At 50.3% G+C, this 15,352-nt stretch overlaps 1 protein-coding gene across 7 annotated transcripts in view; it reads left to right on the forward strand.

The window, feature by feature from the left end:
* UPF3A (UPF3A regulator of nonsense mediated mRNA decay) overlaps positions 1 to 15,352 on the forward strand; it is a 726,694-nt gene that overhangs the window by 172,686 nt on the left and 538,656 nt on the right. The gene's annotated exons all lie outside the window — the stretch shown is intronic.

Here is a 15,352-nt window from a genome sequence, read left to right on the forward strand (position 1 = left end):
TCCGTTTGGAGGTACACACTGTGACTGCTCTCTCCACAAATAGTGAATTAGCATACGAATGCCTGGAGGCACTCGACTCCTGCCGCTCTGTTATGTATATAAACAGAGCACCACCATTAACCTCACAAGACCTTCCTGTGACAAATCACGCCCTTTATATGTGCTCACTACTAGGCACCTAATTGTTCACATATTATCAAAAGGGCACATCACCTTAGAGAGCGTTGATAAGAGGAAGAATCTATACAGATGATGGATGTTTCTTTATACTTGTTTTTCTCTCATAATGTGTTTTGTATCACCAGGTTGGGGATGAGTACCAAGACTATAGGTACCCATCAGCGCTCAGAGCTCTACACCTTGAAGAAGAAGGTACCACAGGTTCACGGGCTCTAGGCCCGGCACCTGCCATTCTTTTTAATCCATCACTATTTTAGTGATGTTCACGTTTATTCTGGTCCTGACAAACACCTTTGGATCCGGTAGGGACCACAACATAGCGCGAAACATGTCGACCTGGTACTATTTACACTTTTGTTCACTAGAGCACCTGTCCTGTGAGTAGCGGCTAGTTACACAACCGCCCCTCTTATTTGTTTCCAGAGGGAACCTCCAGGACCCACACCCTTTTAATTGATCATCCGGACCCTTGAATAAATAGGTTCTGGGCACCGTATGGGCATTTTAACTCACTTCATTCCCTTAGGCCCTCACACCCACAAGCACAACTGCAGCATCTCCTAAAAAGATCTCCATCAAAGAGCCCTCTTGTGGGGCCCGTGAGGGACTGCAGTGCCACCAACACGAGAATCAACGCCTTATGATGATATTTGACACCCGCAAGGGTGTCTGAGGGTGTTAGAAATGGAATCCCCACCTGGCTGAGGGTCGCACCCCAGTCCAGTAGGAACCCCACTCCCACGTAAAGGAAGGGAGGGGCCCTTCCCAAAATGACGCCTGCTCTCCTTGGTAGGATGGTAGCTAGGGCAGGCAGGCTTATTCCCTAGTTAGCGTGCCAAGCATTTCGGACTACACGTGGTAGTAGAAGAGACCCACTACAAAATAGACATGACACAGAGTTCTAGTAAAAATATAGGCTTCTTTATATACTTTCTTGTTAGGTGAGTATCCATACAATCCGCACAGTACCTCAAGACGAGGCCGTGGTTCTATTATCAAAGTTCGTGGCGCATCCGCAGTGCGGCCTGGAGTATGCTTCGTAGTCGCGGTTCTGTCCTCAAAGTTCGTCAGTACAGGTGGAAGACAGGCGTGAGCCACGACAGCGTCAGCAGGGCTCGTCGTGATGGTGAAAGCGTGGAGCCGCGACACCGTCAGCCGGGCTCGGGTGATGGTGAAAGCTTGGAGCCGCGACGGCGTCAGCAGGGCTCGGGTGATGGTGAAAGCTTGGAGCCGCGACAGCGTCCGCAGGGCTCAGGTGATGGTGAATGCTTGGAGCCGCGACAGCGTCAGCAGGGCTCTGGTGATGGCAAAGACTTGGAGTCGCGACAGCGTCAGCAGGTCTCAGGTGGTGGTGAAAGCTTGGAGCCGCGACAGCGTCAGCAGGGCTCGGGTGATGGTGAAAGCTTGGAGCCGCGACAGCGTCAGCAGGGCTCAGGTGATGGCGAAGACTTGGAGCCGCGACAGCGTCAGCAGGGCTCAGGTGGTGGGGAAAGCTTGGAGCCGCGACTGCATCAGCAGGGCTCGGGTGATTGTGAAAGCTTGGAGCCGCGACAGCGTCAGCAGGGCTCAGGTGATGGCGAAGACTTGGAGCCGCGACAGCGTCAGCAGGGCACAGGTGGAGGCGAAGACTTGGAGCCACGACAGCGTCAGCAGGGCTCAGGTGATGGCGAAGACTTGGAGCCGCGACAGGTGTCAGCAGGGCTCTGGTGGAGGCGAAGACTTGGAGCCGCGACAGCGTCAGCAGGGCTCAGGTGGAGGCGAAGACTTGGTCCCGCGACAGCGTCAGCAGGGCTCAGGTGATAGCGAAGACTTGGAGCCGCGACAACGTCAGCAGGGCTCAGGTGTTAGTGAAGACTTGGAGCCGCGACAGCGTCAGCAGGGCTCAGGTGATGGCGAAGACTTGGAGCCGCGACAGCGTCAGCAGGGCTCAGGTGGAGGTGAAGACTTGGAGCCGCGACAGGCGTCAGCAGGGCTCAGGTGGAGGCGAAGACTTGGAACCGCAACAGCGTCAGCAGGGCTCAGGTGGAGGCGAAGACTTGGAGCCACGACAGCGTCAGCAGGGCTCAGGTGGAGGCGAAGACTTGGAGCAGCGACAGCGTCAGCAGGGCTCAGGTGGAGGCAAAGACTTGGAGCCGCGACAGCGTCAGCAGGGCTCAGGCGGAGGCGAAGACTTGGAGCCGCGACAGCGTCAGCATGGCTCAGGTGAGAGGAACACTCGTCATGCCTTAGGAGGCCTCCTGGGGGTACCTCTTCGGAGGTTCCCCTAGCAGATCTGATTCTCTAGTTTCAACGTCCTTCTTTTATCCGTGAAAATGTCTTTGATCTCCTTTCATGTAGGCCGGGGGTTTCCCTCCCCTGGGCCCCGTTGGGGGGTGGCTCCCGTCATGGGCCACCTCATCCTTTGAAGCAGGAAGGCAGGGTCGTCAGCCGCCCAGCAGGAAGCGGCGTCGGCATTGTGGAGGACAGGACGCAGCCCCGAAACTACTCCTCCCCTCCAATCTAAAGGGCAGACAGCAGATACCAGGCGGCGGAGTTTCCCCAGGCCCTGTCACTATCTCTAGACGGGGAATACACATCCTAGCAGTATCGTCTAGCAGATTGCCTGGAAGACAGTCCCGGCCCAGAAGTCCCATTTCTAGACCTAGGAGGTGGAGAGCACTCTTCCTAAAGAGTGTATTACGTATTTCTGATTCTAGGGATGTCAGTCTCATATTTTTCCTATGTTCCCTGGGTCAGATAAATAATATGGGGTATGGATCGAAAAGCTACTAAAACGAAGATGGCTGCCAAACACTACAAGGTCATGCCACCCGCACCTGGGCTGGGCCTACCCTCTACTAACAATGCGCCCTGCCCCAGGGTCGACCATAGGGGTGCCGGGTAGGTTGAAAAGGGAGCCTAAATAGGCTTGAGAAAAGGGTAAATGTGTCGTAACGTTCCGGGGTTAGCTTTGGGAGAAGGGCCAGGTCCAACACAACCCCCTTCCAGCCAAACACAGGGGGGACCAATCACTATCACGATGGGCTTCCCTGTGGTGGGCGATAGAACATGGGACCTTGCCCACAACAGTTTACTCCAGTCCTAGGCCCCATGTAAGCAGTATTCTCCCTGGGGGACATCATCCGGGTAATACCTAATCCTTGTTTGCATAGAGGGGTATCTCCCCACATCCATATTACACATACAGCTAACACCGGGGCGTGGCCTCTTCCACTCCCGGTCAAACAAGACAACCAACTAAGGGGCCCAATGGCCGCTATCAGGGGTGAGAGCCAGTCCTCCCACCTGCTAGTCTTCTCTACTGCTGGGGGGTTCGAGAGTGGGGGGCAGTAGCCCCAGATGCTGGGCATCTTCTTTCCACTCCCATTCCTGTTTGGTTAGGTATGACCGCCTGGCACCAACCGACCAGACCTGGGCCCTCATCCAGCTGCCCTTTAGGAGGCGGAGGTGGGCGGTCCCAAACTCTTGTTCCTTTCTCTAGGGGGTTCTGTACCCTCCCACCGGGAGAGATGCTCCTCGAACCTAATTCACTCATTAGTCCGGTATCTTCCTCTTTCAATGAAACCATTACCCTGGGGTCCAAACCCCCATATACCACTAGGGGCAGAGGCGAGGCCTCCCTCCCTCTGCACCCCCTTCCAGATGCTGGTACCCTCCTAAGCGGAGTGGGCCTGCGGGACACTAGAACTACGGGGGCCCTTTGTATGGGTGTTCCACATCCCCCTATTCCCGGGGGATCCCCCCCAAGGGCCTCTCCCGATTCTTTAGAACTGAAAAAAATAATTGCTGCTACCGGGTGTTCTCTGAGGACAGGGAACTTGTTTTCTAACAGGGGTTGGCAAGGCTCTGGAACCACAGTACTTAAGCTATGCTTGTCCATATTTACATCGGGTTTTTCTCCTGGGCTACCCTTCACCCCACTGGGTAGGGCCTCTCCTATATATTCTACACCGCTATCCTGATATGGGCTGGACAGTCCCTGGCCGTTTTTAACACACTTCCTTCTAGGCTGACCTGACTTTAGGGTGCCAGGCCCGTAACCATGGGTGAACCCCTCTCTCGGGGCCCCTCCTCGGGAGTCGGTCGGGTGCCCCTATCCCTTGAACCATCAACTCTTGGGTCAGTCCCTGACTCCTTCTCTAATATCCTGCGTCCTACAGGAGCTAACTTACTCTCTCGTTTTCCCTGGGGTATGTGGCATCCCGCCCTCCAGTGGGGGGACCTACCTCTCGGTGGGTGTACTAGATCCCCTGCTCTGTTTGCTACGGGGCTGCGGTCCTTAATTGGTCTGAGCTTCTCTTTTAGTTCTGTATTGAACGACAGTCCGCTGAGGCCCGCTAGGCTGAATTCGTCCTCGAGTTCAGTGTCTAGGAATAAAATTTTGCGGCCACCAGCTGGGTCATAGTTTACTACAAAGTTCGCACAAAGGGAGGAATTTCTGATGCCGTCAACTGGGCGGGACTCTTCTTTCAGCTCCGCGCTCGCCAGTGGAGCTTGGTTGCTGCTGGCTGAAGCATACATCCTTTCAACCTCAGCGCGGGGAAATGGGCCACCGCGGCGGTCTGCTGCGGCATACAAGCTCTTCACCTCAGCAGTTATAAATGTGCACTCTGCTTCCCACTCAGCACAAAGAGGTGAACATTCGCTGCCCTCTGCTGCTCGGGGCTCGGTCTCCCACTCAGCCATGCTCATGGGGGGAGTTACAGAAGTTTTGTTTTGTCGGGCGTCGGCCCACCCGGCCTCCTGCCTTTGTCGTTCCCGATCAAGTTCTAAGCATGGGCGGATTTTGCGGATTCGCAATCCGCAAATTTGCGGATTTGCGTATTTGCGGATTGCGAAAATCCGCAAATTCCGCGAATTCTCGCGGATTTGCGTATTTTTTGGGGGGGGTGTGTTCGCACGGGTTTCTGCAAGTTCGCGAGGGTTTTGTACGATTTCGCAAATTGCAAACTTACTTGTCGGGTCGCCAGTTTTGCGAACTTGTTGTTTCTACGTGCCTAGCCTGTTTGCAAGGCTTTCTTCATCACTGCCACCCTCTGTCACCACTGGCACTCTCTTTAGTCACCCATGCCACCCTCTGGCTCACCCATGTTACCCTCTGTGTCGTCACAGCACCCTCTGTACATTATTGGGGCAAAGCAAAGCACTGCCATCCTCTGTCAACACTGGCACTCTGGTTCAACCATGCCACCCTCTGGCTGGCACACCCATGCCACCCTCGGTGTCATCACAACACCCTCTGATTGACCAGTGAGTGTACATTATTGAGGCAAAGCAAAGCACACCTGCTAAGTGCTTTAAGTTTTGCAAACAACAACACCTGCCCTGCCCCAACTGACATTAATGAAGGCTGGCACCTGCTTGTCTGCTCCCTTTCCTTTTTGTTGCAATGTAAAAAAAATTTAACAGGATGCAATGGCATACTTGTAACTATTCTGTGACTGTCAGAGCAGGGTCACACAATAGTTGCAAGTAGGCAACCGGATTCTGGAGGGCCCCTTCAGGAAGCACTACAGGTAAATGGTTACAAATGATGAGCTCGAACTTTTGCACCTGCTCGTTGGTTTTGCTTTTGCAAAACTCATTTTTCGGTAATTTCGCCCTATTCGCGAGGCGCGGCGTCGTGCGAAATCGACCGTGGAAGCCGCGAACTCGTGCGAGTTACCCCAAGGTTGAGTATGGGCGCCGCCATTTTGTTTGCGTGACGAATTTCCTTTTCCGCCCGCTATGTGTAATCTCGCGCGATGAGCGCCTTGCGAATACAAGTTTGCACGAGTTCGCGAGAGAAATCGCGTGCGAACTTACTTACACGCACGTGTTCGGGCGGCCATCTTGTTTTTCATTCATTCCTATGTGTCTGGGCATGGTGTTTCTATCCTCTGTATATCTCTGCCATCCTTTGCTTGTTTTATTTTTTTTTTGATCTATTAAACTTTTTTTCTATCCTTCTTGTTTTCTAGGTCTATATTTTTGTGTTTTAGTCTACTTTGTTTACTTTTCAACTACTTTTTTAAACTTTTATTTCCTTCTTTGCTACTCTTATTCTTTTTCATTTTGTCTCCTTACCTGCCCAGAACATGGTGAAGACAGCAGTCAAGCTGCCCAAGACGGGCGCCGCAGCCCGTGCCTGGCTCCCGTGTGGCCGCTTGAGGGCGGAAATGGTGGTGCCCCGGGAGATCTTCAGTCCTGAGGAGGTGGGCTCACTGGTTTATTATGTGCAGCGCCGTCTCCGCAGGACCATCGCGGCAGGCGGCAGGATCGCGGCCGGTTACACCAACAGCCAGGAGCGACGGAAGCGGTGGGGGCAGGTGTGCCGGGCCCTTTTTAACATCACGGGGGTCCAGGGCACCTATAATCAGGTGACCCACCGCTGGACCGATATCCTGGACCGGGACCACGACCTGCTCGACCTGCTAGGAGTGGAGGTCCCCGGGCTTGGTGAGTAGTAGTAGCAATTTTTTCATCACTCGTCACTACTCTGTTTTTTCTCCTGCTCTGTGTGTTATATAATATTGCAAATGTTTGCTTTAACTTTTTTACAAAGAGCAATAATGCTGCTGATTACATTGATAGGAGAGGTAAATTAATATTTCAAAATCTTCTGTGCATTTCAGGTGCACTGCTCTCCTTCTCTGTGGCGGTGCCACTGCTTATTTGTTTTCTATTTTGTGTTCATTTATTTGGGCTGAGTAATGTATGAGTGTACTTTACAGAACTGCGTAATGCTAGACACAAAGGGGCAGATTTACAAGCCCCTTGCGCCACGTTTACGCTGCCTTACCTGACGCACAGCGACGTAAACGTGGCGCATCCCTGCGAGTCATGTACGTGATGCATCTAGGGAGATGCGCCACGTTAAGACCTGGGCCTGCGCCACAATGGGAGCGTTCCCACGCAGGGGGAGGGGGGGGGGGGGTGGCGGTCAGGCAGATGTGTGCCTCGCAAAAGTGCCTGCGTGAAATCTACAAGATTTAACGCAGGCACTTCCGCGACGCTGCTACGTCAATTCTTTATGCCTGCTTGCTTGAAGCAGGCGTAAGGACTGATGCGGTATGTTGAGTATTGGGCAGCCCTGAGCATTGCTATAGTTGCATATACATATATAGCCTGCGACGCGACTCTAGAGATGCACCCCTCTTTCGTCACGAGATGCGTCATGCATCTGCCTACCCTACCAACGATGGCGCAGCTCCAGCAATGCTGCGTCAAGCCGTAAGTCTGCTTCATGCAGGCGCAGGGTTTCAGTGATGCATCATTGTCCTAAATGACTGATTGAAATTTTATATATTCCCCATAGCCACTTTTAGCATGCGTTCCTGCGCAGGAACGCCCTCCCTTGCGCTGGAACGCTCCCTTATGGCGCAGGGCTTTAGAATGGGATGCATCTCCCATATGCGTCACGTTGTTAATATACGCCACACCATGGCGCCTCTCTTGTTGTGGCGCTGCGTCACAAAAGTGACGCAAGAACGGAGCAAAAGAGCTGCAAGGGGCTTGTAAATCTGCCCCTAGAGTAGAGGCTCAGGTGCAGTCCTTCCTTTGTAGCACTCTTTTTGGCTGAAATAGTTGGTTCTTGTTCTTTCTAAATGTTTGATTTGGTTGACAAGGACATCGACACGCAGCAATCATCAATTTTTTCTGTTCTTTCTTTCATGTTGTACGTCAGGTCCGCCCAGGGGCAAGCGGACAGAAACAGTGGATGCAGTGGCTCCAAAGGAGGAGGAGGATGCAGGCCAGGGCGGCGAGTGCTCCTTTGCTGGCCCCAGTAAGTTTTAATTTAAATATAGAGGACCTATTGTTGTCCAAGCGTTCCTAATTTAATTTTTTCGAAACAGTGTTTAGATAGGAGCAAAATCAATAATACTACTGTTGCAGGGACAATTCTCCACAAACCAAACTATGGACACCAAAGACCAGAGTCATAATATTTCAGAGTGGTGTGTTTGGCACACTGTATAAACCTGGTAGTGTCAGCGGCATGGACTCCTCCTTGCAAAAATTACAAAACCTTTCGCTCAGTCACTCTAGTCTGGAGGACCAAAAACCACAGAGTCTATTCAAGTTTAAAAGCTTTATTAAAAGTACAAGTAAACACATATATTAAAATAAAGTTAGCTGGAAAAGGAAAAGTGCTTGGTGCTGAGTTGATGAGTAATGGAAGTTGGAACACATTTCTTGTGGTCGAGCCGAGCTTTCACCTGGTTTAGTTGATGTTGCTCTTGTCCGTAGAAGTCCAGCGTCTGTCTGTTCTGTGAAAAATGGTGTGTGTTAAAATTAAGCAAGCATTCATCAATTGTGACAAAAAAAAGCAGCAAGACAACAGCCTTCCCTGGAAGGAGGGACATTTTTACTTTAGACTAGAGTAGACAGTCAATTATTTATTCTGTTGTTTTCAAATTTCTTCCTTCCTAAACCAAATACTAGTGAGTGGTGTAATCTAACAGTCTTAAATATATTTTTTAGGTGGAACATCTGGTGGCGGGGCCAGCTCGGACGTGATCGTGATCGACTCCGAGTCTGAGGAGTACTCTGTGGAGGATGCGGCGCCAGCGGACAATCAGACTGTGAGGAAGCAGGCAGTGGTGGTGGCGAGTACAGGTAAGCTGGACCATGGTACTATCTGACTCTTAGATAGCATATGATGTGTATCCAGTGCTGGCCCAGTGACAAATTACAATATGGTAATTACAGCAGGCTGGGACCGACAGACAGATAGAGGCAGAGAGAGAGGAAGACAGAAGGAGAGAGAGAGAGAGGGAGGGAGCCAGAGGGAGGGTGAGGAAGGGAGACAGAGAGAGAGAGACAGCGAGGTAGAGGGAGACACAGGGAGACAGAAAGAGGGAGACAGAGAGAGCGAGAGAGAGAGGGAAACAGACATATCGCCTGGGCCTGGTGCAGATGATACGGTTGCTGGTGTGGTTAACGGCTCAGAGGAAAAGTCACTCACTTCTGCCAGATCTCTTTCATATGAAAGAGCACCAAACCATAAGCGCCCCACCTTGCCCCTCCATGCAGACGCCCATGATACTGGCCTGAATAGATTTGTACTGCGCTGGCTAGTTGCTAGTTGTACTGTGACACAACTTCCTGCTGAATCATTTTGTGTTAATCATATTTTTAAAGAGCATTCGTTACAGATTATGTCTTTCTTTCTTCATATAGTTGGTAATACTAAAACTGCAAAACCGAGCAGGAGTATGCTGGCTGTACTGGCCCGGCAACGGAGGCTGGATGCCACTGTTGCGCAATATCGCCGGCTGGTGGAAATGGAGGGGGACGACACGCACTCAAGTGCATCAAATGTTACATCTTCTGCATCCTCCTCCGTGACCCCACGTTCTGCCGGTAAGCGCAGTGCTCCAGCCAACCAGAGCCGTGCTGGAAGACGCCACCACCGAGCAGCAAAGGCTGCACCTCCTCACAGTACTGTAAAGGCTCGCTTGCGCCGTGCACTCCGCAGAGTGTCCAACCTGGAGGCGGAGGTCAAGAAATGGGAGGAGTACAAAAAGGTGATGGAGGGCCTCCGCTTAGATCACGTCATGCTCCGGGAGGAGTACGATGCCCTGGCCCTAAGGCATGATGCCCTGGAGGCCAAAGTGAACAACCTGCATCCGTAGAGTGTCCCTTGCCCCTTTTTTATAGACTTTTGGGGGGTGGGAATTGGGAGTTGGGTTTTTTGGGGACTTTTGATGGACTATTTATTTGGGGTTAGGGAGGGTCTTGCGGGAGATTATTTTGTTAGGGATATAAATATACTTTTTCAAACTTTATCTGAGCATACCTGTTTTTTACTACTTTTGAGCCTGGTGGGTGGTGGTTTTGCAGTAAGTTCGTTTTACTGAACACTGTCATCGTGTTGGTTCACGTGTAATAGGCCAACGTAAGTTTCTTCATTGTGCAGAATCCAGGCATCAGCATTATGGGTAATGGATAGGGTGAGTCTGGAGGAGGAGGACTCAGGATAGACGACCAGGACTGAGTTCTTGTCAACTAACTGTTGTGAACCTGAGGAATGCTGCGGCATCAAAATCAAGACAGTTCTGTTGATGGGCTTGTTGTTTTATTGGTTGATTACAGTTTTGTTGGGAATGTGATGAAGCACTTGCTAAAGAAAGACAGACACACAGGAATAAAAGTGAATAAGGAGGACTAAATTTACAATTAATGAATGATTGACTCGTTTTCAGAACTCGCTGTCAGGGAAGCAGAACTCGTCCTCATACTCTGCTAAATCATCAGTCGGGGTTACTTCTAGTAACTGAGGAGAACTTTCCTCAGGTAGGTCGGTGTCCTCTTCTTCCTGCGTGGATTCTCGTACTCTGTAATCTGGTGGTATGAAGTGCTGGTTCATCTTTATCAAGGTGAGCCGCTCCACATTTGCGGGCAAGAGGCGGGACCTTTTGGAAGTCACAATGCCATCAGCAGAACTAAAAACACGTTCTGAGGACACGCTTGCGAGTGGGCAAGACAAGTAATTGATAGCCAGGTTGGTGAGCTCTCGCCATATTTTTCTTTTCCCATGCCAATACGCCAATGGGTCCTCAGTAATATTGACCTCTGTTGAGTCATCCAGATAGGCCTGCACCATTGAAAGAATGTCCTCCCGGATTCCTGTACTTTGCACTTCTGTGTCCTTTCTAGGACAAGGAAACCCTAGCTGAGTTAGCCAACCCGCTTCAGACATATCGCCTGGGCCTGGTGCAGATGATACGGTTGCTGGTGTGGTTAACGGCTCAGAGGAAAAGACACTCACTTCTGCCACAGGCACAGATGCAGAAGTGCTTTTTTGGGATGCCTGATGGCCTGCTGATTCACTAGTAGTACTGTCTTCTCCTACAGTTTCCTTCCGCTCTCTTTCAAAACGAATGGCTGACTGAGCTAGCCAACCTTTGTACTCTGTAACATCCAATGTTTCAAAAGGAATTATTACTTTGCCAAACAATGGCTTTTTGTAACGTGGATCCAGAATAGTAGCACAAATGTAGTGCTGTTGTTTCTTGATTTTTACAAGCCGTTCATTGCTAACTAGGCGTTGTAATAATCTCTGCGCCAACTCATGTGCTTCGTTCTTTCCAACGTCCTTTAATTGTGAAGACACCACCTTGACTTGGTGCTCGAGCTTCAGCAACAATGGGATAGCTTTGCTCAAAGAACAGTCCTCCCTGCTGACGTCACGCGTGAAGACCTCAAAAGGACGAAGCATGTCTGTCAGGCTTTTAACTAGCTGCCATTGCTCCACCGCTAGCATCATTTCTGTTGTATCACCACCCAGGTTGTAGAAATACTCATTGACTACTGGAAACAGCTCATGCAGACGCTCAAGCATGTAGAAGGTTGAGTTCCAACGTGTTGCCACCTCCTGGATAAGTGCTTTCACTGGCATTCTACGTTCATTTTGCTTGCGCCTCAGCTCCTTCCGGGCCTTAAAAGAATGGTTGAAATGTGTGCATATTCTTCTGCAGATGGTCAGTGTTTTGTCGACTGCAAGTTCTTTTTTCAAAACATTTTGCACAACAAGGTTGATACAGTGCGCCAAACACGGCACTCTGAAATAGAAACCGTCCTCCATGGCCCTAACTACATTGCTGCCATTATCTGTAGAAACATAACCAACCTTGCAATTTCTTGGGGGCAGCCATTGCGAGACCTTTTTGTTAAAGTCAGCCAAAATGTTGACTGCAGTATGACTTTTCTCCATGCCAAACATGGCTAATGTTGCATGTTTACGAGCACCCTTAAAAATCTCGACCAAGTCACCACCTGCCTTTATCTGTTTTATAACCCCTGAAAAAGAGACCCAGTGTGCAGTGATGCACATGTAATCAAGGGCTTGGCAACTGCTCCACATGTCTGTTGTCAGGTGTATAGTGTGAACAGCACTCTTCTGCAAAGCTGCCCCCACCAACTCAAGCACCTCTTTATGTAGTGCTGGAACAGCAACCCTGGCAAAATAGAACCGGCTAGGAACCTTCCATTTAGGGGCCAGTGTTGCCACGAGTTCAAGGAAACCCACACCTTCGACAAACGAAAAAGGGAGAAGGTCCACCGCTAGCATTTTAGCCAGCTTAGTCTTATACAGGCGTACAGTTGGGTGGTTGCGTTGAAATTGCACATCTGAGGAGAACATGGCTGAAATGGTGCGCTGGACAAATTTACGGGATGATGCTGATGCCTTCTTCGACCCACTTCTGATCAGTGTTGACATTTTCCGCATTGGTGTGTCTCCCAGACTCTCAGTGTGCCTTCTATGTGTTCCGGAGGGTGTGGTGCTGCCAGGGGTACTGGGTGCAACCGGACACATGTCTGACGCTTCTTCTACCTCCCCGTCATCTTCAGATGAAACACCTAGTATGGGTATATTTTGGCCACTTGCCCTTTGGGATCGCTTTCCCTTGACGTTTGCTAGGTGCGGAAACCATTCGACAGCGTGTTTTCTTTCAAGATGACCTATCTGGCCTCCGGTTCCATAGTTGGTACCAGTCTTACCACGGCTAACGCTAGTCTTACAAATGCAACAAACGGCTATGTTATCATACTTTTCATGGACACTAAAAAAGTTCCAAACTGGGGACTGGAAACTTCTGGTTCTGCCGCACGAGGTGATACTGCTGCCAATGCCAGATGAAGCAGTGGTGGATGAGCCTTGCAGACATCTACTGGGTTGTGCAATTATTGCAGCAACCTTACTTGAGGGAGTCGAGCTGGATGGAGTCCCCCTCTGGGGAGAAAATATGGGAGCTGTAGGTTTTGTTGAACTTGTTGTACTACTTGACTGCGTTGGTGGTGCTACCAGTGGCACGTCGCCAGGGTCACGCTCAGCATGACGTCGGGATAGGGTATAAATGTCTGTCTGCTGCATGGCCGGTGTGGCTGGACTGACATGTGTGATGACTAGGTCATTGCTGTCATCCTGTTCAACAACATCAGAATGCACCACTTCATCAAGTCCGACGTTCGGATCCATAAGTATGAGCTTTCCGGGGCCCTTCCTTTTAACATTTGATACCTTTCGCAGCTCATGGTGTGCCTCCCTCTCAGACGTCAGAGATGGTTGCCAATCTAGATCCAGATCATCATCTGATGGAGCGGGGCTTGAAGAGGAACTTCTACACACCCTCCTTGATCTTTTCCTTGCTGGGGAGCTGGGAGAAAATGAATCATCAGGAGGAGTGGCTTCGTCTTCCTGACATGATACCCCGGCTCCAAAGTCAATTTCCTCCTGTGCCCCTACTTCTGGAAGAACAACCATTGTGGGCACTTGCACCGCTCCATGCGCCGCTACATGGGCATCTTCACTGACCTCTACTTGCAAGTCTCCATGGACCTCTCCTTCTCGGTCTTCTCCTTCTCGGCCTTCTCCTTCTCGGCCTTCTCCTTCTCGGCCTTCTTCTTCTCGGCCTTCTCCTTCTCCTTCTCGGCCTTCTCCTTCTCCTTCTCCTTCTCGGCCTTCTCCTTCTCGGCCTTCTCCTTCTCGGCCAGCTCCTTCTCGGCCAGCTCCTTCTTGGCCAGCTCCTTCTCGGCCAGCTCCTTCACAGCCAGCTCCTTCTCGGACAGCTCCTTCTCGGACAGCTCCTTGCGCATGTACTTCTGCTTGTACTAGTAGCCCATGCAGTTGTTGTTGCGGCTTTGGTTGTTGAATAGTACTTGTGAGATGAGTTACAAACTGTGTTGATGGTGTGCTGCTACTTTCTTGCGATGAACCAACATCACTGGTCGTTGGTGATTCAACAACTAAACAGGCTACCTGTGCAGCACTCATGGTGGGCATTTGTTTTTTTTGTTGTTTTTCCCCAAAAAATTTATTGGTTGAGCCACCAGTCTCCTTGGTAAGTGGTGCCACTTGCTTCTTCTTCTCCTTAGTAGAGACATCTTTCTTGCAAGAGGACCTACGGGCACCTCTTTTTGGAGCCATCTTCTTCAGATGTCGGAACAACAGGCCGCAGCAGGACTTCTTCCTGGCACTGATGCTCAACGATGATGCGGAGTTTTGTGCACCTAAAAGCAAACGAAGACAGAGGAACATCAGTAAATATATGTTGCATATGTAGCGCTTCAATAAACAGTTTGCAAGTAGGCATTTATGAATACACACGTGCACACCACACAATATGGAAATTTCAAAATTAGGATTTGCTAAATTTTTGGGAAACAGGAATTTAACATTGATCCAAGAGAGCACACACAGAGAGGGTTGTACTTTCATGTACCCCTGACTCCGCCTGGGCACAATGGGTGAAAGCAAGGCACAATGGGTGCAGGCCTATGTCTCAAAGCTCACTGCCTGCCTTCAAAATGGCCGCTTGACCCCCCCATCCACATGGCCAGGACCATGCCTCAAAATGGCCACCACCAACATAGCCAGCCCCCAACCCCTACTCCAAAAAGTGAAAAAACACAACACAAATCAAATCATCACCACAATCCAATGCCATCCATCAAGTTTCAGAAGGCTTATGCTGCCTGCTGGTGGTTTTCCGGTGCAAAATTGCAATTTTTACAATTTCGCGAGTGCGAGATTGTTGCTTCACGGCGCGAACGTGGCGAAAAACCAGCAAAATCCGCGAACAGACCGATTCTGGGCCCCCTGGGCATAATGGATGACATCAGAGCACACTGGGTGCAGGCCTATGGCACAAAGCACACAAACTGGCTTAAAAATGGCCCCTAGACCCCCACCCACACGGGACCAGGCAATAAAATGGCCCCCACCCACATAGCAAGCCCCCAACACCACCCCAAAAAGTCGTAAAACACACAAAGATCACCACAATCCAATGCCATCCATGCCCTGGCCAGAATCATGTTAAAAAAAAAATTCAACAAAACAGTTGTATCATGCATGCACCCATAACTAAGCCTGGTGGTTTTCAATTCATGTGCAGAATTGTAATTTTTACAATTTCGCGAGTGCGAGATTGTTGCTGCGCGGGACACGAGCAGTGCGAACACAAGCAAAAACATCCTCAGCTCGCGAACTTGCAGATTTCCCCCCCAAAAAAGTCGAAAAAAAAGCAACACACACAAAAATCACCACAAACAAACAACATCAACTTACTTGTTTGTGAAATCAAATTTCGAATCCAAAAGTAATCCAAAAGGCCTCAAATCCAAATATCCAGCAGCAACCACAAAAAGTAATCCTTCCCAGTCAAGATCGAAATCAAAGTGGCCA

The sequence above is a fragment of the Lissotriton helveticus genome, chromosome 8 (assembly GCF_964261635.1).
Source record: "Lissotriton helveticus chromosome 8, aLisHel1.1, whole genome shotgun sequence".
NCBI lineage: Eukaryota > Metazoa > Chordata > Amphibia > Caudata > Salamandridae > Lissotriton > Lissotriton helveticus.